The sequence below is a fragment of the Schistocerca americana genome, chromosome 3 (assembly GCF_021461395.2).
Source record: "Schistocerca americana isolate TAMUIC-IGC-003095 chromosome 3, iqSchAmer2.1, whole genome shotgun sequence".
Classification (NCBI taxonomy): domain Eukaryota; kingdom Metazoa; phylum Arthropoda; class Insecta; order Orthoptera; family Acrididae; genus Schistocerca; species Schistocerca americana.
Genome location: NC_060121.1, coordinates 205027643 through 205053269, shown reverse-complemented (window position 1 = coordinate 205053269; position 25627 = coordinate 205027643). Strand labels below are relative to the sequence as shown.

Here is a 25627-nt window from a genome sequence, read left to right as displayed (position 1 = left end):
GGTGGCTGTTTTTAAGCAAAATGGATACTCTAACAAGCAGATTCACCGGGTTATGGAGTTTCGAGCATCACCGGAGGTGCATGAAGAGGAACATAGGCCCGTGGCCTTCATTCCTTATGCTGGCGGCACATCGTTCAAGGTTGGAAGACTTTTGAGGAATTTTAATATTAAGAGGTTGCTCCGTACAGCTTTCGACATTAGGGCACTACTCGGCTCTGTGAAAAATGATTTTGGACTTAGGAAACCCGAGGTATACAAAATTCCGTGTCAATGTAGGAAGGCTTGTATCGATTCGCACAGTTCATGACAGGTGTGTGGAACATTGCCGTCAAAAGGGGCTACAACAGACGGAGAAATCGGCAGTAGCCCAACATTGCTTAAAGGAGGGAAACGGTATGAAATTTGACGAGGCTGTGACAGTTGTAAACACTTTCGGTTTTTGGAACAGTGTGTATAAAGAGGCAATTGAAATTAGGTTAGTCGATAATTTAATTAATGTAGACAATGGGTTTCCTCGCATCAGGACGTGGAATCCTATACTGTCCCGCATCAAAACAGTTAGAGTGTTCGAAAATCCTCTCTGAGTGCGATACATCGTTGCCGCCGTTGTCCTACTAAGGGCGGCGCCACCTGCACCGTCTTGGAGGGCAGCAACCGTGATGGGCGGCGCATACCCCGAGTACGGTACGGTGGCCTATATAGGACATCTATTTGCAGCCTGGCGTCAGTTCTCAGCAGGACTCATCAGCAGAAATAGCATTCTCCTGAAGATGGCGAACAGTTGGATTGCCGAAATATTGAATCGAGTTTATCTTAGGATCCGGCAGCAAACCCGAAGAGACTTTCAAGTCACAATAAAAGATTTCTCGAGAAATGATTTTTCAAAACAGCCCACAGCATAAAATAAAAACAATTGAAGCTATTAACTTCTACGTTTGGCCCCCGAAAACAAAACACATTTCTTCTGAGTTTATAATATATGAAATTTGTTGATATTAACTATTTTTTAAAAACCATAAAGAGTGAAACAAACACCCAAAAATCGAATTCAGAGTTTTAGTTAGCAACATAACGTTAAATTTAACGTTATTTCATAGTGGTTACGTATAAGCTTCCTAAATTTAACATAGTGTCGACTGATGTTGTCCATTTTTTATTTCAGACAACTCCTGATGGGCTACACTACACGCAGTCTTCTTACTTCAAACTCTCAGGCCTTTGATCAAACCATAATTATAGGTGCCATTCGGTTTTCTGTTCGTTTTGTACTGAAAATCTAAAATAAAGTTCAAAGTATGATCATTCATAATCATCAAACAGATCCTTTGTATGTTTTTTCATTGTCTCAAAAAATAGTCCAAACTTTGACTACTTTTTGCTCATTTAAATGAGAAAATGGCCTTAAAGCAAAATAGACGGTGATGTCTTGCAGGGACAAATATTTTGAAGCTGATCTTTCAACCCAATTTGCTGAACACGAAATAGCAGCAGGCCACGCCTACGTCTGTCCATGTTCACCTACCGCAATGGTCAATTACGATTGTAGTGCACGTACGATTATCGCGGACCAATGCTCAAGTGTCTCATAGTCTGGTGAATCACGTTTCTTGCTGAACCAGGTCGAGGGCCCTGTACAGATAAACCGTCTTTCAGGCAAACGGCTGAACGAAACATACACCACGCCACGGTTGCAGGTAGACGAAGACAGAATTTTGCTATGGCGACGTCACCTCGGTTTCCATGAGACCTGTAGCGGTAATCGTGACTCATGAAGGCTGTGTACTAGGTGGATCATTATTGCTGACCACTTGAATCCCTTTGATGTCTTCCTCGACGGAAACGGCATTTTCCAGCAGGATAACTGTCCATGTTATAAGGCTAGGACCGTGCTACCGTGGTTTGAGAAGCATGATACCGAAATAACGTTGACGTCTTTGCCACTAAATTCGCTTGATCTGTACCCGACGGAATACATCTCGAATGCTATCGCACGCCAGCTCTGCGCTCGCAAACGACCTACCCATAATACATGGAAAATTTGTGACCAGCACCTAGTCATCTAAGGCCATACGTGCCACCAGAAATCTGTCAAGAACCTGTTGAGCACATTCCACACAAAACTGGACTTGTCGAACCCATGTCGCGGAGAATCAGTCCTACACTGCGTTCCCTCAAACTCTTAAGCACATGGCTTTTTGTTTCGGCTCTTCAGTGATTGTTCCATCCTACTGAAAATCCTTATCCACAAGATCTGTGACATATCATATTTGTTAATGTGAGTTAGTTTTCACGATCTCAGGATCTTCTGCACATTGTGAGGGAAAGCGCCGTGCATGTTAAGACCGCTCCGTTACGGGGCGTTTCAACCCCTTAACTTATAGAAAGCAATAGCCTTGTGTAAAACTATTTCTATGTAAACAATATACTTCGTAAAATACTGCTGTCATTTGATATAAATTAAAAAAAATTACTTTATTAACAATAAGCCTAAACATATTAATTTTACCAAGTTTACACTGAAACTGGTAATATTTGTATAAAAACCTGTGTAAAGTAAATTTAAATAATTTCGTCGCCAGCTATGTAAATGCTTAGGTTCTTTAATTACAACTATAGTATCTTTGTTATTCTTTGTCGAGATTGGCAGAAAAGATGTTGCACTAATCAGTCTTTCGGAGTCTGTGGAAGTAGACAGATACATCTGGACTGTGTTGGTGGTAACAGACGTGTTTGGACTGTTGTGAGAGAGAGACATGGTTGTGCAACCGTAAAAAGCTATACAGGGTGTTACAAAAAGGTACGGCCAAACTTTCAGGGAACATTCCTCACACACAAAGAAAGAAAATATGTTATGTGGACATGTGTCCGGAAACGCTTACTTTCCATGTTAGAGTTCATTTTATTACTTCTCTTCAAATCACATTAATCATGGAATGGAAACACATAGCAACGGAACGTACCAGCGTGACTTCAAACACTTTGTTACAGGAAATGTTCAAAATGTCCTCCGTTAGCGAGGACACAAGCATCCACCCTCCGTCGCATGGAATCCCTGATGCGCTGATGCAGCCCCGGAGAATGGCGTATTGTGTCACAGCCGTCCACAATACGAGCACGAAGAGTCTCTACATTTGGTACCGGGGTTGCGTAGACAAGAGCTTTCAAATGCCCCCATAAATGAAAGTCAAGAGGGTTGAGGCCAGGAGAGCGTGGAGGCCATGGAATTGGTCCGCCTCTACCAATCCATCGGTCACCGAATCTGTTGTCGAGAAGCGTACGAACACTTCGACTGAAATGTGCAGGAGCTCCATCGTGCATGAACCACATGTTGTGTCGTACTTGTAAAGGCACATGTTCTAGCAGCACAGGTAGAGTATCCCGTATGAAATCTGGATAACGTGCTCCATTGAGCGTAGGTGGACGAAACTAAAATGAGCTCTAACATGGAAATTAAGCGTTTCCGGACACATGTCCACACAACATATTTTCTTTCTTTGTGTGTGAGGAATGTTTCCTGAAAGTTCGGCCGTACCTTTTTGTAACACCCTGTATTTCTGTTAAAGTTAGATATCAAACAGTATGTGTGTGTGTGTGTGTGTGTGTGTGTGTGTGTGTGTGTGTAAGCGCTTGCGTGTAACGTGTGCAAAGTAGGAGATGTGTCCAGCGTGTGTTTGTCTAGTATAAGCAGTGACCGGAGAAGCAATATGGAGAAATAGTGTACCTTTATTTTCCTTAGATTATTGATTATATTGTTCATTAATACGAAAGGACTAAACAGCATTGTACGTAACAAATAAGTATTTGTAAGCTAAACGTGCCTGTATGTATGAAATAACGTTGTTTTGATTTTTATCTCTCCATCACGCTATTTCTCCAAATGTCAGTACATAAATAAATGTACATGAATCAACACTAAATAACTAAACGTTTCGGGTGTTAAGAACTGTACCTATAGAAAGACTGATTATTGTTAGGCATTTCTCTAGAATACGACAATCAATCCTCCAGTAACGTGGGCACAAGTTCTCCACGCGGCTCCTGAAAATACTGTTGGGAACTTGAAGAAAAATTTTCTACGATATTGCAGTATTCATTCTGTTTCTTCTCCAAATTGAAACGGCTTTTGACCACAAACGTAAAACTTTCTACATTGTGATAGGTAGTACGTAAGATACAAAACAACGCCCTTCCGAAGAGTTACTGCAACCTGGAGCTGTATTTGTCGTGTTAGGGGCGTGCGTTCCATTCTATAGACGAGAGGACGTTTGTCTTGGTCACAGACTTTTTTACGCGGTCGCAGAAGCGGCAAACTATAGGTCACAAATGCCGGTCCCACTTTTCCAGTGCAGGAGAAAAGGGGAAAGCGCCGAGGGAAGGTCAGAGTGAGCGAGCGGCAGTTTGTATGCGGGACACGCCGCTGTTTCACTGGCTGAACTGAGGTCCAACTTAATTGCAGCGCTAGCGAATTCTGTTAGAGTAACTCTGTAACGGAAGGAATAAACAACCCTTTCCATTCCCTTTCTCTATAACGGAAACTTGTTTTGTTGATTTGTTTTGCTCTCTTAACGACGGAATACAATTCTGGTGTGACTGTATATACAGCCGCAGGGAAATGAGCTTCTGTGGTTGACATTCCGCTCTTGCAGATGCCTTCTGCACCAGACGCGTCCACAGTGCAGTTATTCTCAGATAGAATTATAGTTCATACTGTCTCAAGGAACCATTTCATACATACTTGAACTGCTCGTAATGTATCCCAAGTGTATGAACAAAGATTATTTTGCAAAACTGAATCGTAGTACTTTTTCCAATGTTCCTTTTAACACATTTTGTGCGGCTGGCTCACAGGAGCTAAGTCATGTTTCATCACAGCCAAAAGCTGCTGATTAATAACTCATTATTGATTACCGATTTCGATCATTTGCTCACTTTCAGATATCACAATGTACGTCTGTGTGGCAACGTTCTTAATGTAACATAAATACTAAAATAAGAAACGTTTATCCGATGCTGCCGTCAGAGTAAAGCGCTTTATATAATCGACACTAAAAGGCATCGCTACTACAGTGATCAAAGACCTAATCACTGAATATTATTATTGAATGTTGAAAAGTAAAAGGCATTTAAAATATGAAGATTGGTGAACTACATCAGTGTATTTCACAGATCACTGGATAAAGTATTTTACTGCTTACAGTAGTGAGGCAGGGTATTTTAATTTTAACTAATGACATAATAAGAATTTTTCCATTTCTGGCTGTTATAAATAAGTTATTGCAATGCCTATGTTGTTAAAAAGAACTACGTAATGTTCTTCTGCACATAAATCAGCGTTCCAGGCCGAATCTGTCACAAAGTTTCACTGTCGTCATTCCCTTATAAAGCTAATAGATGTTCGTATTCGCAGCTGCGAATGCATTTTACGGTTTTAATAACATTGTGATACTTGAAGATGATAAGACGACTTTGTCATTTCGAAATACGACTTTCTGCAAATTCATTTGACATTAATATTTTGTCACATTTCTATATTTGGTATTAAATTCAAATATTTAGCGGTTACGGATCTCTACACAAACACAATTATTTACATTCTCAGTTTTCTTGTTTTGTTCATTCTTTTCGTGTCGCGTATGCTCAGGTAACCGCATTTGTCTCGTTTGTGAATAGATGTTGTCACCGTTGGGAGCCATTTGCTAGAAAACCCCATGTCGCAAAACACATCAAAATACACATGGAAACGTTGAAATGAGGAGTCCTATTCCGGCCGCCTATACTCCCTACGTTGCTCTATCGATCAGTGGCATACAGTCTTGCTGACCAGCACTTCCGATCATATGAAAAAGTGAAAAATTGAATCGCTTCATGGGTAACCTTAAAATACGCCCAGTTCTCCCGCCACAGGATTCGTATGCTATCCGAGAGATGGGAGAAAGTAGTGGCCAGCAATAGGATTTTTTTTTTACTTTTTTCACAATAAAGCTCCGAACTTTGAGGAAAAACGGTGGAAGCAGAGTTGTAGACCTAATATTTTTACAAGAGTATTTCTACGTTTCACACTTGGTCATTTGGCTAAAACGCCAACTGGTAGTAGTTTATATAACAGTGTTATTACCATTTTAGCTACGTCTCTCGTCTGTTTATTGTTTGTCACTCGCTCTTGTATGACTATTTCCTTGATTTCTTTGTAATTAATCATGTCTGCAGTCAAATGTATGTAAAGAGTCAAAATAAAAATAAAATTTCTTCTGAGTGCTTATGCAGAGCCACTGGCCACCGCGCAATCTGGTGGGTGGAACTGTTAATTTTAATGTGTGTCGATGGTTTTCCTGTTTACTTGGAACTAGCAGCTTACAATTGTAATTTTGTGCTTAACATGATGACTGTCTTCAAATTATTTCATTAACTTTGTTACGTTTACCTTTGTTACGTGGTACGTATTACTTTTACTATCTACACTGTAGTGTGTGACATGTGTTTCGTATTGCGTCTTGACCTGGATTGCCATATGCTTATTACTGTTTTATAAAATATTTTTTGACAGACCATCCTATGATGGGCTATGTCCGAAACGGGCAATGAAGTTCAAGTAGTCTGTTGACTGATATTAGCGACCTACCACCACTGGTTATAATTTTCATACATCTGTACTACTGCTTAAACGTGAGGACTTCGTGGTGAACTGCGCTGAAGTATGGTTGCCAAATTGATCTCACGACTGCCACAGCGCGAATAGAAAATCTATAATTACTGTCACAACTTGCAAGAGTTTCAGCATAGAAGGTGACTGATTTTCAAACTAGTCCGGAATATCTCCTGTGACAATTTGTTGATCTGAATTTTGTAATACAGCGTCTACCGTTCCTGAAGTCTCATATTCAACCATTAGTGCACAGAATCGCAATCATCCCAAATGATTTCATGACAAATACACCACATTCACCGAAATCTGTGAAGTGTAACAGTGTTGACACTGCTATATTGCATCGATCTAGTTGAAGGGTAAAGGATGGGTATAAAACTGGTCTCTCACGCCAGGCTTCCTGGTTCGCTAGTGGGAGCATCAGCCAATCTAGCCATATTGTGATTAGAATTAGTTGATTTACTTTTCTTTTACAGCATACAACGGCGATTCTGCGCCCACGTCCAGGTAGCATGGGGGGGTGGACAGTGTGGAAGGCGTCGAACCCACGGTCCTCGGTGGCAAGAATGTGTTATATCGCCGCTAGTGGCCGGCAGAGCTCTGCGTGACTGGCAGACATGCCCGGCCACCCGCCGAGGAACGTCAGTTGCTGTGTTGCGCAGCAGGACGATTATGCGACAGGAGTTGGTTTCTGGTAAGAGAAACAACTAAGAAATTTAAAAGAACGCAAAACCCCAAAGACTGGCGAAGTTTTACACAGGCTCTAAATCCATCGCGAAATTCAACGCAGGATGCTTTTAATAGTTTCCAGAATGAAACTATCTCGAAATCCGGCAGAAAACCCAAAGAGATTCAGGCCATATATAAAGTACGCCAGTGGAAAGACGCAATCATCAGCTTCAAGCAGAATTACTAAACCCGGTTTTCCGAAACTCCTTTACCTAAGAAGATGAAGTAAATACTCCAGAATTCGAATCTAGAGCAACTGCCAATATGAGTAACTTAGAAGTAGATATCGATTGTGTAGCGAAACAGCTTAAATCACTTAATAAAAGTAAGGCCTCTGGTACAGATTGTATACCAGTCAATTTCCTTAATAACGAGCATCAAAACCGATACAGGGATTAGTGAACACAGGGTTGTCGAGGCGAGATTGAATATTATAATCCCCAAATCCTCCAAAAATAAGCAAAAACTATACCTATTCAAAAAATCAGATAAAAATTCACTTGGCGCCTTCCTGAGAGTAAATCTCCACTCATTCCAAATTAATAATATAAATGTAGACCAGATGTGGCTTGAATTCAAAGAAATAGTATCGGCAGCAATTGAGAGATTTATACCAAATAAATTAACAAACAACGGAGCTGATCCTCCTTGGTACACAAATGGGTTAGAACACTGTTGCAGAAACAACGAAACAAACATGAAAAATTTAAACATACGTATCGGCAGCAGCTGAGAGACTTATACCAAATAAATTAACAAACAACGGAGCTGATCCTCCTTGGTACACAAAACGGGTTAGAACACTGTTGCAGAAACAACGAAACAAACATGCCAAATTTAAACAGACGTTTCGGCAGCAGTTGAGAGACTTATACCAAATAAATTAACAAACAACGGAGCTGATCCTCCTTGGTATACCAGACGGGTTAGAACACTGTTGCAGAAACAACGAAACAAACATACCAAATTTAAACAGACGCAGAATCTACAAGATTGAAGATCTTTTACAGAAGCTCGAAATTTAGAGCGGAGTTCAATGCGAGATGCTTATAACAGTTTCCACAACAAAATTTTGTCTCGAAACCTGGCAGAAAATCCAAAGAGATTCTAGTCTTATGTGAAGTATGTCAGCGGCAAGAAACAATCAATGCCTTCTCTGCGCGACAGCAATGGAGATACTATCGAAGACAGTGCTGCCAAAGCAAGGTTACTAAACACAGCCTTCTGAAATACCTTCACAAAAGAAGACAAAGTAAATATTCCAGAGTTCGATTCGAGAACAGCTGCCAAAATGAGCAACGTAGAAGTAAATATCCTCGGAGTTGTGAAGGAACTTAAATAACGAACAAAAGCAAGTCTTCTGGCCCAGACTGTATACCAATTAGGTTCCTTTCGGGGCATGCTGATGAATTATCTCCATACTTAACAATCATATACAACTGTTCGCTCGACGAAAGATCCGTACCCAAAGACTGGAAAGTTCCACATGTTACACAAATATTCAAGAAAATTAGTAGGAGTAATCCACTTAATTACGGGCCCATATCGTTGGTGCCCACCTACGTATGGAGGAATGGTCATCATAACAAAATAAGGGAAACCAGAGCTCTCACAGAAAGATTTACTTTCTTGTTTTTTCCGCGGGCTCTTCGTGAGAGGAACGCAGAGAAATAACTTGGAGGTGATTCCAAGAATCCTCTGCCAGACACTTTATTGTTAATTGCAGAGGAATCACGTAGATGTAGATGTAGATGGGAAGCGAGTCCCAGATCCCAACATCTGGCTGCCTTCACCGGGCGACGGTATTAGGTGTGTGTGTGTGTGTGTGTGTGTGTGTGTGTTTGTGTGTGTTAGTGGCTATGTGGGCCATAGTTCGACTCAAGGTCCATTGGAGCTGCTGTTGAGTAGTGCGACGAGAGGTTCCATAGAATGACTTTGATGATTGCTCCAGTCGACAATGGTAGAAGGACGATCATTTTCCGCGCCCTGCGGAGGTAGCCCACTGCACAGTGGTCGCTAACGCAGTACCCTGGGCGGCAGTATCGTACGGGTCCAGGGTGCGACGTGTTGAATTGCCGTTAACGCAGGCGTCACGTAATCCTCCTGTCGTAAAACTGCAGGTGCGTCCCTGATTCCTGTAACGCCGCTGGTTGGGGTGCGACGACAGCTTGCTGCAGCCATCATTGTTACGCCAGTGGTGATTTTCACCGGCCAGCACGGTTACATCAGAAATAAAGTATTCAGCTCTTCACTTATACTACAGAACCCAGCTTGAGATATGTAGCGACGGGCACTTCACATGTAAGGTTGGATTTATTTTACCATCGGCGTGTTTCACAAGATGTATATGACACAAAATGATAAGCACGATTACATATACGATACTGCAGTGCTTGTGTTATTCTGGTCAGAAGCATTTGAAAGCTATGAAAGTGACAGTAATGATGTGAATGAAATAATTAACATTTCCTTGCTCTAATATTTTGAAACATAACGAGTCATGATAAGTTTGCAAGGAAAGAGGACTGGAATTGAAAATAACTTCACACAATGGTTTGACATGTAAAATGTTATTGAAGTGTAACAAATGTGCTACAGAAGTTTCGTTTTCTAATTCTGACAGTATTCCTCGTAACAGTGGAAAGAAGGTGTATGATATAAATGTTAGGCTAGTGTATGGCTTGCGTTGCATTGATAAGGGCAGGGCTGCAGGGACAGTGTTATGTGGAATTATGAACTTTCCAAAACCACCAACGAACTTTAGATTTTATAATGAATTGGAGGCATCTTCTGCTGAAGATATTGCTCAAGCAACAATGAAGATAGCAGTTGAAGCAGCTGTGACAGATAATGGGAATTGTAGAGATTTAACTGTTGCTTTAGATGGATCATGGCAACGTAGAGGTCATAAATCTGTAAATGGAGTTGTCACAGCTACCAGTGGATACAGTTGCAAAGTAATTGATGTTGCTATTCTCTAAAAACATTGTAGATGTAAGGGTAATAGCAAGGACGAACATAGTGAAAGTTGTGAAGCAAATTTTCACGGCACGAGTGGAGCGAAGGAAGTAGAGGGAGTGAAAGCAATTTTCTCCAGATCACAGCAGTGGAATAATGTACGATACAATAACTATCTAGGAGATGGTGATTCTAAGGGATATAAAGCTGTAGAGGAACTACCGGCCGGAGTGGCCGAGCAGCTCTAGGCGCTACAGTCCGGAGCCGCACGACCGCTACGGTCGCAGGTTCGAATCCTGCCTCGGGCATGGATGTGTGTGATGTACTTAGGTTAGTTAGGTTTACGTAGTTCTAAGTTCTAGGGGACTGATGACCTCAGATGTTAAGTCCCATAGTGCTCAGAGCCATTTGAACCATTTGTAAAGGAACTCAAACTTTATGGCAATGAAACTCACATTAAAAAACAGGAGTGCATCGGGCATGTGCAGAAGCGCATGGGGGCTCGATGCGCAAACTAAAGCAGATATTAGGATCCCAGAAGCTTAGTGATGGTAAGACCCTTGGAGGAAGAGGAAGATTGACAGATGAAGCAATTGATAGATTTCAGAATTATTATGGGCGTGCAATTAGGCAAAATACAAGAAGCATTGATCATAAGAGGAGAGCTGTATGGGCATTACTTTTTCATACTGTATCAACGAATGAGCACTGTGACCCACAGGTGATGACTCATGGTGTAAGTACCAATCAGGAAAGGAATATTCAGAGATTTATCACAGCTAAGTTTATTGGAAAAGTGTTTACATGGGAAAACACAAAATTCAAATGAAAGTGTAAATAATTTAATTTGGATTAGGTTTCCCAAAAGAGTGTTTGTGCAGATAAAAACATTCCATTTTGGAGTGTGTGATGCAGTGGCAACGTACAATGAAGGAATCATTATCAAAGGTGATGTGCTGAAACGTTTAGGTTTCCAACCAGGACACAACACCATTTCCACAATGCACCTAATTGATGAAGAAAGACTAAGAGATGCAGGAAGAAGAGACAAAAGCCTACAACATGCAGCAAAAGGGAATAAAAGACCAGTGAAAAGGAAACTAACACTGGAAAAAGAAGAGGATGCTCATAATCCATCATATGGGGATGGAATGTTTAAAAAACTTAGGACGCCATTTCCTGTAACTTTAAAATTTTCATCTTTGAGCAACATTTTCTCAAAAGCTGCTAACACTATATTACTGAAATTTATGCACAATATTATTTACTTCTTTTCCTTCATTCTTATAACAAATTGAAAAAAATATTGTATAATTCAAGAGTTATAGAAGAAAAAGGGCCAAATTTTAGAGAAAAAAATAAGCATCTATTTAAAAAAATTGTAAAACGAAAACTAATAAATATTTCTTAACATGGAACTATAACTTTGTAGAGAAATATTCACTGGCCATGTAGTCCAAATTTCACGGCAATATGTTTCATGGTTCTAGAAAAAAATGTTCCTTGTATTTGCTAAAATTAACATGGAGGAGATGGATCGTTCCGGCTCCCCTTAATGCCCTTGCATCAGTTACGTGGGATTGGCGAGCGGAACCGCAACACTCTCGCGTTTACTAATTAAACGCGAGATGCGTCGCTCTTGTTTGGTTGTGCGCTCTCTGATGTATTACAAGGATATGAGACTGACTAGCAATACACAGAAATCAGCCCATATATGATTTTATATTCTATTTATTTCGTTTGCCAAATACATTTCCTCGATAGTTTATCAATAAGTCTTATATAATTTTTATGATCAATGAGCCACCCTGTTGTCACTTGACGTACTTCCAGATGTACTGTAGATATATTCCCATGGAGATGTACTCAGAGAGTTGACGGAACATGGAGCTTTGTGGCTCCAGAATCGGTTGAAATTGAGGAGGAAAACGGTATAGAACTAAAATATAGAAAAACTTACAAAATGAGGTTTTATAGCCCAGGTCGCAGCTGTTACATATTCTGATTGCTAGCTTGAGCAGAATTATATTTTCATCTTCATGTTGTTGTTGTTGTGGTCTTCAGTCCTGAGACTGGTTTGATGCAGCTCTCCATGCTACTCTATCCTGCGCAAGCTTCTTCATCTCCCAGTACCTACTGCAACCTACATCCATCTGAATCTGCTTAGTGTATTCATCTCTTGGTCTCCCTCTACGATTTTTACCCTCCACGCTGCCCTCCAATGCTAAATTTGTGATCCCTTGATGCCTCAAAACATGTCCTACCAACCGATCCCCTCTTCTAGTCAAGTTGTGCCACATACTTCTCTTCTCCCCAATCCTATTCAATACCTCCTCATTAGTTACGTGATCTACCCACCTTATCTTCAGCATTCTTCTGTAGCACCACATTTCAAAAGCTTCCTGTCCAAACTAGTTATCGTCCATGTTTCACTTCCATACATGGCTACACTCCATACAAATATTTTCAGAAACGACTTCCTGACACTTAAATCTGTACTCGATGTTAACAAATTTCTCTTCTTCAGAAACGATTTCCTTGCCATTGGCAGTCTACATTTTATATCCTCTCTATTTCGACCATAATCAGTTATTTTACTCCCTAAATAGCAAAATTCCTTTACTACTTTAAGTGTCTCATTTCCTAATCTAATTCCCTCAGCATCACCCGATATAATTTGACTACATTCCATTATCCTTGTTTTGCTTTTGTTGATGTTCATCTTATATCCTCCTTTCAAGACACTGTCCATTCCATTCAACTGTTCTTCCAAATCCTTTGCTGTCTCTGACAGAATTACAATGTCATCGGCGAACCTCAAAGTTTTTACTTCTTCTCCATGAATTTTTACTCCGAATTTTTCTTTTGTTTCCTTTACTGCTTGCTCAATATACAGATTGAATAACATCGGGGACAGGCTACAACCCTGTCTCACTCCTTTCCCAACCACTGCTTCCCTTTCATGCCCCTCGACTCTTATAACTGCCATCTGGTTTCTGTACAAATTGTAAATACCCTTTCGCTCCCTGTATTTTACCCCTGCCACCTTCAAAATTTGAAAGAGAGTATTCCAGTTAACATTGTCAAAAGCTTTCTCTAAGTCTACAAATGCTAGAAACGTAGGTTTGCCTTTTCTTAATCTTTCATCTAAGATAAGTCGTAAGGTTAGTATTGCCTCTCGTGTTCCAACATTTCTACGGAATCCAAACTGATCTTCCCCGAGGTCCGCTTCTACCAGTTTTTCCATTCGTCTATAAAGAATTCGCGTTAGTATTTTGCAGCTGTGACTTATTAAACTGATAGTTCGGTAATTTTCACATCTGTCAACACCTGCTTTCTTTGGGATTGGAATTATTATATTCTTCTTGAAGTCTGAGGGTATTTCGCCTGTTTCATACATCTTGCTCACCAGATGGTAGAGTTTTGTCATGACTGGCTCTCCCAAGGCCATCAGTAGTTCTAATGGAAAGTTGTCTATTCCTGGGGCCTGTTTTCGACTCAGGTCTTTCAGTGCTCTGTCAAATTCTTCACGCAGTATCTTATCTCCCATTTCGTCTTCATCTACGTCCTCTTCCATTTCCATAATATTGTCCTCAAGTACATCGCGCTTGTATAAACCCTCTATATACTCCTTCCACCTTTCTGCTTTCCCTTCTTTGCTTAGAACTGGGTTGCCATCTGAGCTCTTGAAATTCGTACAAGTGGTTCTCTTCTCTCCAAAGGTCTCTCTAATTTTCCTGTAGGCAGTATCTATCTTACCCCTAGTGAGACAAGCCTCTACATCCTTACATTTGTCCTCTAGCCATCCCTGCTTAGCCATTTTGCACTTCCTGTCGATCTCATTTTTGAGACGTTTGTATTCCTTTTTGCCTGCTTCATTTACTGCATTTTTATATTTTCTCCTTTCATCAATTAAATTCAATATTTCTTCTGTTACCCAAGGATTTCTATTAGCCCTCGTCTTTTTACCTAGTTGATCGTCTGCTGCCTTCACTACTTCATCCCTCAGAGCTACCCATTCTTCTTCTACTGTATTTCTTTCCCCCATTCTTGTCAATTGTTCCCTTATGCTCTCCCTCAAACTCTCTACAACCTCTGGTTCTTTCAGTTTATCCAGATCCCATCTCCTTAAATTCCCACCTTTTTGCAGTTACTTCAGTTTCAATCTGCAGTTCATAACCAATAGATTGTCGTCAGAGTCCACATCTGCCCCTGGAAATGTCTTACAATTTAAAACTTGGTTCCTAAATCTCTGTCTTACCATTATATAATCTATCTGATACCTTCTGGTATCTCCAGGGTTCTTCCATGTATACAACCTTCTTTCATGATTCTTGAACCAAGTGTTAGCTATGATTAAGTTCTGCTGTGTGCAAAATTCTGCCAGGCGGCTTCCTCTTTCATTTCTTAGCCCCAATCCATATTCACCTACTACGTTTCCTTCTCTTCCTTTTCCTACTCTCGAATTCCAGTCACCCATGACTATTAAATTTTCGTCTCCCTTCACTACCTGAATAATTTCTTTTATCTCATCATACATTTCATCAATTTCTTCATCATCTACAGAGCTAGTTGGCATATAAACTGGTACTACTGTAGTAGGCATAGGCTTTGTGTCTATCTTGGCCACAATAATGCGTTCACTATGCTGTTTGTAGTAGCTTACCCCCACTCCTATTTTTTTATTCATTATTAAACCTACTCCAGCATTACCCCTATTTGATTTTGTATTTATAACCCTGTAATCACCTGACCAAAAGTCTTGTTCCTCCTGCCACCGAACTTCACTAATTCCCACTATATCTAACTTTAAGCTATCCATTTCCCTTTTTAAATTTTCTAACCTACCTGCCCGATTAAGGGATCTGACATTCCACGCTCCGATCCGTAGAACGCCAGTTTTCTTTCTCCTGATAACGACGTCCTCTTGTGTAGTCCCCGCCCGGAGATCCGAATGGGGGACTATTTTACCTCCGGAATATTTTACCCAAGAGGACGCCATCATCATTTAATCATACAGTAAAGCTGCATGTCCTCGGGAAAAATTACGGCTGTGGTTTCCCCTTGCTTTCAGCCGTTCGCAGTACCAGCACAGCAAAGTCGTTTTGGTTAATGTTACAAGGCCAGATCAGTCATTCATCCAGACTGTTGCCCCTGCAACTACTGAAAAGGCTGCTGCCCCTCTTCAGGAACCACACGTTTGTCTGGCCTCTCAACAGATACCCCTCCGTTGTGGTTGCACCTACGGTACGGCCATCTGTATTGCTGAGGCACGCAAGCCTCCCCACCAACGGCAAGGTCCATGGTTCATGGATATTATAAAGCCCCTATGTATGGCACACTTTCATCTGGGCATCGAAAAACTGCTGATGTACTCAGAGAGAAAACACTCCTATGCAACACTAACTACACTAAAATAAAAGCCATGTATCGGCAAGGCACAGAGGAGTCAGATGCCAGATGATTGTATGCTTATAACCTCCTCCGCAGGGTAGTGGGTGTGCTCCATCGGATGTATTTGACACGTCTGTGACTCCTGATTCAGTTACGGCATTTATTTTAGTATACTTAGTGTTGCATGCGAGCGTCTTTTCCAACAATTACTTTCATGTGGTGGTTTGAATTTAAATCGCTTCGGCCGAGCGCTGCTTCCAGTGATTTGAACACCCTTTATCACTGAAGAGCAATTCTTCTTCCGGCCTATTAATGCCCTACATGCTAGATTGTTTATAATGAAGGTAAACTGCCAGTCCTTGTGCTGAGGGTCGATGAGCTGCACGTCTTTGTACGTTCCGACTTTCCCATAGACAGTCTCATACGCAACTGACCTCATGGAGCTTCTGACGATATCATCAAGTTTATACCAACAGCTCTATACCACTATATCGTCGTACATCTTGTTGATGCGAGCGGTGATGCGATTATAGTTGATTTCCTACACCGTCATCACTTATAACAGTATGTGAGGCGCTAATTTCCTCAGTGAAACAATTTTACGAGAGATAATTCAGTATTTCGACCTTCTACGAATCGTCCTACGTTTCGGTACAAATGTATTCAGTGAGATGCTTAAGAGGTAATGTGATGAATTTGTCGACCTTACTGAACCCAACTATCGTCAGATCGGTAGTTCTTTCCAGTTACGCACCTTACGCCCACAACACAGTCGTGCAGCTTAAGTTTGTCAATTTTACTTTAATATGTAGTGACGTTCTCTTCGCTGGTTTTGCGCTTCTGGTAGTTCTTTCATCGTCATGGTTCCGATCTCACCAGTGGACATGTGACTGTTGAGAAGGCGTACGATACAGTACCTCAGAAGAACATGTTTGAAGTCCTGGTATGGTGTGGGCTTGAAAAGATATGTTGTAGAATTATAAGCAACCTGTATGTGTCTTAGAGCTTTTTAGTATACGGTAAAAGTATAGTCATGTGTATCCAATGTGAAATTTGCTGGGCGTTAGTTATTGTGGAAGAAACTTGTTAAAAGCGTGAGTTGATGTTTCACTGGGGTAACTGCAGCGGGAAAGCCAGTAGGGTATCCGATGAAACTTTCCTATGGAGTTATGGATTGTGTAGTGGGCAAAAAGGAATCGTGAGACAGGGAAGAAAGATTTACGCCCTTCACTCAAAACAAGAGATGATGTACTTTGAATTAGGTAGGTTGCATGGGGAAAGAGACAGTAGCAGCAGGAAAAAGCGGACAGGTAATAAGTAAAAGGAGAGAACCTCAGAAAACACATTTCAGATTCCGGTTAGCAAGTATTTTGAATTGATATCTGAAGTAGGAGAAGAGCTACAACCAGTTTTTGAGAAAAGTAGGATGTAGAAGACTTGTAGGACCGACTTTAAGGCTAGGTCACCTCCAGAGTCAACTAGAAAGAAAAAAGTGTTGCCCCTACGCAGTAATCACGGGAGGAATCTAGGACAAATGCTATAGGAAAAGCTAACCTTAGAATACCAGGTCACAAGAATCGTAAACTGTAGTGCCTCGTTAGCCAGGCGACAGAGAACTTCGAAATCTTGTTCAGAGATTTTGATGAAGAGGATCAGGTGATTATAGTAGGAGGAGAAGGAAACAGTCTAGCTAGCAACTGAGCAATCAGTGTTAAAGGTGATCTGGAGAAAGTAGGTGCAGCAGCACACATTTACGTAGGGTTTGAGGAGGTTTTGCAACGACATGGCCGGCCCTGGGTTACCACGACTGTTAACTGTGTAAACAAAGAGGTGAGTGGGTTGATATAGAAAGAAACAAAGTTTCATGTTGTCCTGCAACTGTTGCTCCGATACAAAAATCCTGACATGGACCTGAATATGAGGGGAAAAGGCAGATTATCGAAGCATGTTACAGAAAGTGTAAGGCAGAATACAAGTCAGTTTACAGAAAGACAACCTTGACAGAAATTATGGCAAAATGGTTCAAATGGCTGTGAGCACTATGGGACTTAACATCTGAGGTAATCAGTCCCCTAGAACTTAGAACTACTTAAACCTAACTAACCTAAGGCCATCACACACATCCATGCCTGAGGCAGGATTCGAACCTGCGATCGTAGCGGCCGCGCGGTTCCAGACTAATTATGACAGAACAGGACCATAATATACGTAGCAGTTTCCAGAAGAGTAAGAGTAATTTGTTTCACCAGAACATTATTGGGCTAAAAACAATGTAATTGAGGTTCTTGTACGTCTAGAATATGTGAAAAATTCTGAAGTGATGTTCTGTGCTTCTCTGAACACCGTATAACCACATAGATAGAAACAATAAATATGAGGTATTATAAACTAGGATAATTTTCGTAAACAGCGAACGTGGATAAAGACATAGCTGAAGTATGTATAAAGTTAGATTCAAAGTATATATATATATATATATATATATATATATATATATATATATATATATATATATATAAGCAGTATTTTGTACATCAGAATCTAGAAGTGTGTGTTTGTCAGTTGTTACTGGAGAAAATTCCTTTTGTAACTGTAACAGTCTACAGATTCCATCCTGGAAGCTTACAGCTGTTTGCGGCGAATCTAGATTCACTATTGAGCGCTACAGCCACAGAAATAGAAGGGCAGTCAGAAGTTTTTGGAGACTTCAACGTAGATATCTTAAAAGATACGGACAGGGAAAAGGAACTGAAACAATTATTTGGACGTTTGAATCGAATTTAGTAGTTAAGATTCCAGCCCATTCGCAGCAAGATAGTGGGGCCCTGATAGATAACATATTGATAAACAATACTCTGGAATTAATGTCATGCACAGTTAATGACAATAAACAATACAGCACCTTACAGCTCTGATGTGGATTCATTCAAAGCAGTGAGGTTTGTTAATGCGAACGAGATACAGTGATTTAAGAGTAAGTTAAAGCAGATGGAATGGGATGCAGTTTACATAGAAACAGATACTAATGTCACATTCAATTAATTCCATAGTGAATTTGTGAATCTATCCATATAATCAACTACAAAAAGCAAGTAAGCCATGAATAATTAAGCGAATTACAGTGAAGATACGACGTTAGATCCAGACTACACAAAAATACTGTAGTGTTTTATGGAAAGTCATTAAAATGTTCAGAATTGTAATGTCCTGAAATAAATAAATAATGCATATAACAAGATTAAAACAATATGGGATATCGTCAATGGGAGATAGCATAGGCAGTCAGTAAAAGAGATGCTTTAATTCGCAAGTTGTGAGACCTTCTAACAATCACTCTCTTAATGTAACAGCAAAAATACGATTAAATGGTTCAGTTGAAGAAACAAGTTAATATATTAAAAACGTCTTTCAACACAATTTTAAGCAGTTTGGTTGAGCACCAACATTCTCCACTGAAAGTAAGAGAAATATAAAAATTAAAAAGAAGCTCATATGGCGCTCATAGAATTTCAAGCAGAATTTTGGAAAGTTTATCCAACAAAATAATTAATGCCCTCAGTTATATATGTAATGCATGATTGTCACAGGAAATTTTTCTAGAAAAATTAAAATATATAATTTTTAACCAAATTTCCAAGAAAAATAGTAAGAAGGAATTAAATAATTATCGTCTGAATTCCTTACAGGCCTCCTATTCCTAAACATACAAATAAATTTACATACTCAAGGGTAGTCTCATATTTAAATAGATAATTTACTTAGTCTGTATTTTTTTAAATTTATTTAGCATATCACAGTTTGGATTCAAGAAGGGTTGCTCGACGTCTTATGCTATTTATGCGGTCACTTACCAAATACTGCAAGCCCTAAAAGATCATGATACAGCTCATGTTATACACCTAGAAATATTTAAGCTATATAGAATTGATGGCTTTATACACAATTGATTCAAACAATACGTAACAAAAGAATACAAAAAGTTGTCCTCAATGATTCAAACAATGTAGGAAACGTAGAATATTTTAGTGACTAGGGATATATCGCAAAAGGAGTTTCACAGGAATGAAGTTTTGGTTCTTTCTGACCCCTTATTTGAGTAAATGACCTTTCGCTTAACGTTAAACAAGCGGAATACGTAGTTTGAGGAGTCGATACTAGTATGATAATAAATCCATTAGACAGAAAACAACGTAAGAGATTTTTATTTATGGTTTTCGAAGAATTATTAAATGGCTCTCTGACAACAGACTCTCCATGATCTTGAGAAAACACACTACATCCAGTTCTGTGCAGCAAACAGAGTCGTATCAGCAGCTGATGCAGCACATGAAACTGAGTGAGTCAATCGTGTAGAATGCTCTAAATTTTTGGCTGTACATATTGATGAAAACTTGAAATGGAAGAAGCCTCTCAAACAATGATGTTCCGCTATTTTCGCTATTTGTGTAATTGCTAGCCGGAGAAACAAAGGAATCAACCTCCTGGTACATTTAGTTAACATTCACTCAGTAATGTCTTATGAAATAATTTGCTGGGGTAACTCATCACTTAGAAGGAAAATATTGATTGGATCAAAACGAGCAGTAAGGATAACATGTGGTGTTCAGCTGCAGTGATCATGGTACTTGTCCAAGGAGTTAGGTATTTTAGCTGTACCAACACAATACATGTATTCAGTAGCAAAATTCATCTTAAATAAACTATCACAAGTTGAAAAGAATAGTGTTGTCCACACCTAAAACCCTAGAGGAAAGCTGTCAGTGGCTCACAAAGGAGTTCAATATGCAGCAACAAGAAACTGAGATCTTTTCCCCAAGGGCATAAATGTATAACAATTGGCTAAGCAAGTTTTAGGTGTAACCTAAAATCGTTATTCAGGGTAACTCCTTCTATCTCACAGACGAATTTCGATGTATACGTAGCCTGTAAACTGACTCGTTCCACATAATTTCCGTAAAAGAATGATCTGTGGATGGTGTAACTAACTAAGAAACCTGATATCAGAAAAACAAACAAAAATTAAACACACGCACTGGTATTATTCTTTTATGAGGAAATTTAGCGCATCTGAGTGGTAAATATGAATAGGCAACACAACATAACCTAGTGAACACATGGTAGAACACTGACGAACAGACGATGTATGAAACCAGACTATTTAGTGACAAAAACCACATCTTAATGAAAAAGTCACACGACTTCTAGACAGTCATTGAAACTGCGAACACTTGTGAAACACTAAGCAAACAAAGAACATCGAACCCATCACGCCGGCCGGAGTGGCCGAGCGGTTCTAGGCGCTACAGTCTGGAACCGCGCGACCGCTACGGTCGCAGGTTCGAATCGTGCCTCGAGCATGGATGTGTGATGTCCTTAGGTTAGTTAAGTTTAAGTAGTTCTAAGTTCTAGGGGACTGATGACCTCAGAAGTTAAGTCCAATAGTGTTCAGAGCCATTTGAACCATTTGAACCCATCACAGTATCACACGACAATGTGGCTGAAACAAAGACCCAATTATAAAGAAGTTTGCTAAAAATCGGGAATTTTAGAATCTCAAAATCGCGTTGAGCGAAAATAGGCACCTCTAATTTATCTAATGAACTGCGGATGAAACAACTTAGTAAAATATCTAACTAAGCTTGCTTCCTTTATCTTACCGTCCCACATGATAACAAGACGATGTCTGGACAAAGTACTATTAATTTAAAAATGAGGAGCACTCGCTCACATGTATACGTATGATCAAAATAAAGAACGTACATTTTCTCGTAACGTTATAAGACTGAAAACTCACTGTCAAACAAAAATGTGCCAAAACCATTTAGATACTTGTACACACATAGCGGAGTGTCTATGAGATACACGACCTGACGTACCAAGAGCTCGATGGTTTGACTAAGTAGTGTGTAAGCTTAGGGACCGATGACCTTAGCAGTTTGGTCCCATTGGACATACCACAAATTTCCAATTTTCCTGGGATTTGGGAAACAGAGGTATCCGGTTCGTCTTGGATTAAGATATCGTCATTGGATTTATTGTACAGGTTACTATAAAAATTCTCAATACATTCGAGTATTTCTTTCTTATCTGTCATTCGGCCTTGGCCTGTGTTTAACGCTATAAGCTGATTCTCTCCAGTCGTAGGCTTCCGCTTGGTTATTTTTAAACTAGGTTTAATTTTAAGACTAGCTTTTAGCGTATCTTCTTCATGATTCTTGATGGTATTAATTAAAATTAATAAGTGAGACTAATTCAAACACCAAACACACTGCACATAGTTGAAGGAAGACCAAAACAATTAAATAATGTCCTAATAACGTTTCCGATTTTCTTCATGGAAGGATGACAGTTCCTCTCTCTCCTTAATGTTTCGAAGCAATCCAAACCAAACACGTAACGTGACTGATCATGGGGCCAACGTAGGGTTCTTTCACCCTGAAACACTACGAAAAGCACTCGGTCTGTAGTCAGTCATCCAAGTAGCAATATTCCTATGTGTAGAGCACAGAGGGTACCTACCATTGTCTACCCGAATGTCGTGCGTAAGAAATCCACATGCGAGATAATCGCAATTTATTTCCAACTCTCGGCTCCTGATGAGAACAACAAGAAACGTTCTAGGATTCGAGATGCGGGTTTGAATCGTGCTTCTACTCCACGAGCAAGAGTAACTGTATTCGCTATTTCTGCCAATCGTACGATGGAACACAGGGTGGTCTCCGAATGCAGGCGGTAGACATTGTTTGTGAGAACACGAGCTACAATTTGCAACGATCTGTATGTAGTGCTCTCAGTAAGTGTTACCCTCCTTCATATCTCACACGATGACCCCTAGGGATCATACGCAGCGCATACCATTCTTCCCTCAGTACCTACCAGCTATTTTCCAGAGAAGCTCTGTAACTCACTTAACGTTGGAATACTCGACGACCAGCACACCCTCCCTCTGTACTTGTCCTTCCAGGTAGATCGGCCCCAGTCACAACAGACGAGGCGTCCAGTGCAGGTTATGATTTACTCTCAGTAATAAGCACTGAGGTAGCTGGTGCAGAGTTAAAACACGCTTGTCGTATTATAGACGACGGCGATTCAAGTCTCCGTCTGAATACGTAGGTGTAGGTTTACTACGATTCTCCGAAATCATATGTCGCAAATGCCTTGATGGTTAATTGTTAAGGAACTCGACTAAGTTCCTTCCCTAATCTTCCACATTATGAGCTTTTGCTCCATCTCTGATGATCACGTCCTCAGCAGGCGGTTGTGCCCTGGTCTTCCTTCAACTATGTGCAGTGTCTCCCATCTCTTCTTGATCGTTCACTCATCACCAACTTATGACTGTCGCCAAGTGTTCCGTAACGCTTGCAAAGTACACTGTCCAACCTCAGGTAAGGATAAACTGGTGCCGGCTGGTGTGGCCGAGCGGTTCTAGGCGCTTCAGTCTGGAACCGCGCCACCACTACGGATGCAGGTTCGAATCCTGCCTCGGGCAGGGATGTGTGTGATGTCCTCAGGTTAGTTAGGTTTAAGTAGTTCTAAGTTCTAGGGGACTGATGACCTCAGATGTTAAGTCCCATAGTGCTCAGAGCCATTTGAACCATTTTTGATGAACTGGTCAGGACATGCTTGAGCCGTGCGTGGCTCGTGTTCCCGCCATCATGTATTTTACATCTGTTTTTAACGTACTTCCATCTCAATATGTTAATTTAAATTACTACTAAGTTGCCGCCTTGCCTGACCGTGAGCGGCGTTAGCAGCGCGTATCGATATATCCCCTCTCATAGTATCTTTGCTGAAGTGCTATTGTCAGTTGTAAGGAATTGGTCGCAGTTGGTATCGCCTATTCGGGTAGAGAGTTCTGATTGGCAGTTCATGTTGGTTGCAGTTCGGATAGCGAGTTCGGGCTGCCAGTCAGTTGGAACGCGTCTGAAGCGCAGTCCGGACCTGTCAGTCGGGTAGTTGCAATACGGCACTAGTACATTCTGGTTGGAGCAGCAGCGAGGTCTGCGTCGACATGGCTCTCCCGACCATTGCCGTCACGCATCACTTGAGCTAGGCCACGGTCTTGGTGGATCGTCAGTCGGTCGTCCTACCGGACGATGCGTCTTGGCTCGCCGATCGTTCATGAGTCGGCTGTGTGTGTGTGTGTGTGTGTGTGTGTGTGTGTGTGTGTGTGTGCATCGATTCCCGATTTGTCTTCATGCGTGCTTAGTTACTGTTGTGTATCGTTCAGGTCGTCGTGCAGTGTTTGTGGCTGTCCCTTGGTTGGGTTTCGACGGATCAAGTAGGCTATAGTCTGGCTCACCACCTGTCTCACCTAAGTGAACGAGGGCAGACCGACCTCCCTGGAGGCCTTCTGAGTGCCACCAGTGGTTAATTATCTGTTGTCAGCTATTTTAAATTTTAGGCTTGATGTGTTGGTAAATGTGCCAACACCTTGTAGATAGAGGAGGCCGAAGTGGAAGCTATCTAACGCAGACGGGCGTGAATTCTGGAACAGGATAAGTATTGAATTCTAACAAGAAAAGTATGCAGCTCCTCGAATACTTAACTTTATTCGATCCTTGTGGTACATCGCTCTTGATAATACAAATAAGACTATCTTCAGATACGGTTAATGGCGCCTTGCTAGGTCGTAGCCATGGACGTAGGTGAAGGCTATTCTAACTGTCTCTCGGCAAATGAGAGAAGGCTTCGTCAGTGTAGTCAATTGGTTCAAATGGCTCTGAGCACTATGGGACTCAACTGCTGAGGTCATTAGTCCCCTAGAACTTAGAACTAGTTAAACCTAACTAACCTAAGGACATCACAAACATCCATGCCCGAGGCAGGATTCGAACCTGCGACCGTAGCGGTCTTGCGGTTCCAGACTGCAGCGCCTTTAACCGCACGGCCACTTCGGCCGGCTCAGTGTAGTCGCTAGCAAAGTCGTCGTACAACTGGGGCGAGTGCTCGTCCGTATCTCGAGACCTGCCTTGTGGTGGCGCTCGGTCTGCAATCACACAGTGGCGACACGCGGGTCCGACATGTACTAGTGGACCGCGGCCGATTTAAGCTACCACCTAGCAAGTGTGGTGGCTGGCGGTGACACCACAAGGCTTATGGTTATTTATTTGTTTTCTAAAATTTTGCAAAATTAATATTTAAATTTATCTTTCAAGCTTAGACACTGCGGACTCCTCCCTTTAAGGATTATCGTAATCTATATTTTGAAATTTTGAAGTTTGATTGTGGCCCTCAGCCACTGGTATTGCACCTTGCATAAGTTGCTCCTTTAAATTATTTTACTGCTATCTTAATTGAATGAAGTTTTGAAATTTAATTGTGGCCCTCAGCCGTTTGTGTTGCACCTTGCATATACTGCCTTTTCTGTTTTAAATTATTTTATTGCTTTCAAACTGAATTTTTCATTTTTTAAGATTTGTTGTTGGCCTTCTGCCTTTAAAGGTGTATGGTAATATATTCTGGAAATTAATTGTGGCCCTCAGCCATTTGTATTGAACTTTCCGTATGTTGTTTTTCGAAATATTTTATTGCTATCTTAATTAGATTTTTATTTTGTTAAGATTTCTTGTTGGAAGTCATCAGCCGTGAAAGAGTTGCTAAATTACAATAAATGACAATTAGAAGCAGAAACTGACCTCAACCCTTGGCCCTTTCCATAATCCTATTACCTGTATTGCCCAGCGGGTTTAGCGGGCAGTACGTTAAAAACAAGGTGTAAAATTCATGATGGCGGGAACACGAGCCACGCACGGCTCAATGCGATACGGTGGCCATAATGTAGTACGAGTAAGATTCCTCAGGTGATACCGAAGTCTTAAGAGCAGCCATTGACATCGCTGTAGTTGGCCCACTCTTGAATGGACAACAACCTCAGAGCGTCTCGATGTTCCCAGACTGCTT

General features: G+C 40.9%; 1 protein-coding gene across 1 annotated transcript in view; it reads right to left on the bottom strand.

Moving 5' to 3' along the window:
* Positions 1-25627, bottom strand: part of LOC124607385 — a 445395-nt gene that overhangs the window by 217407 nt on the left and 202361 nt on the right. The gene's annotated exons all lie outside the window — the stretch shown is intronic.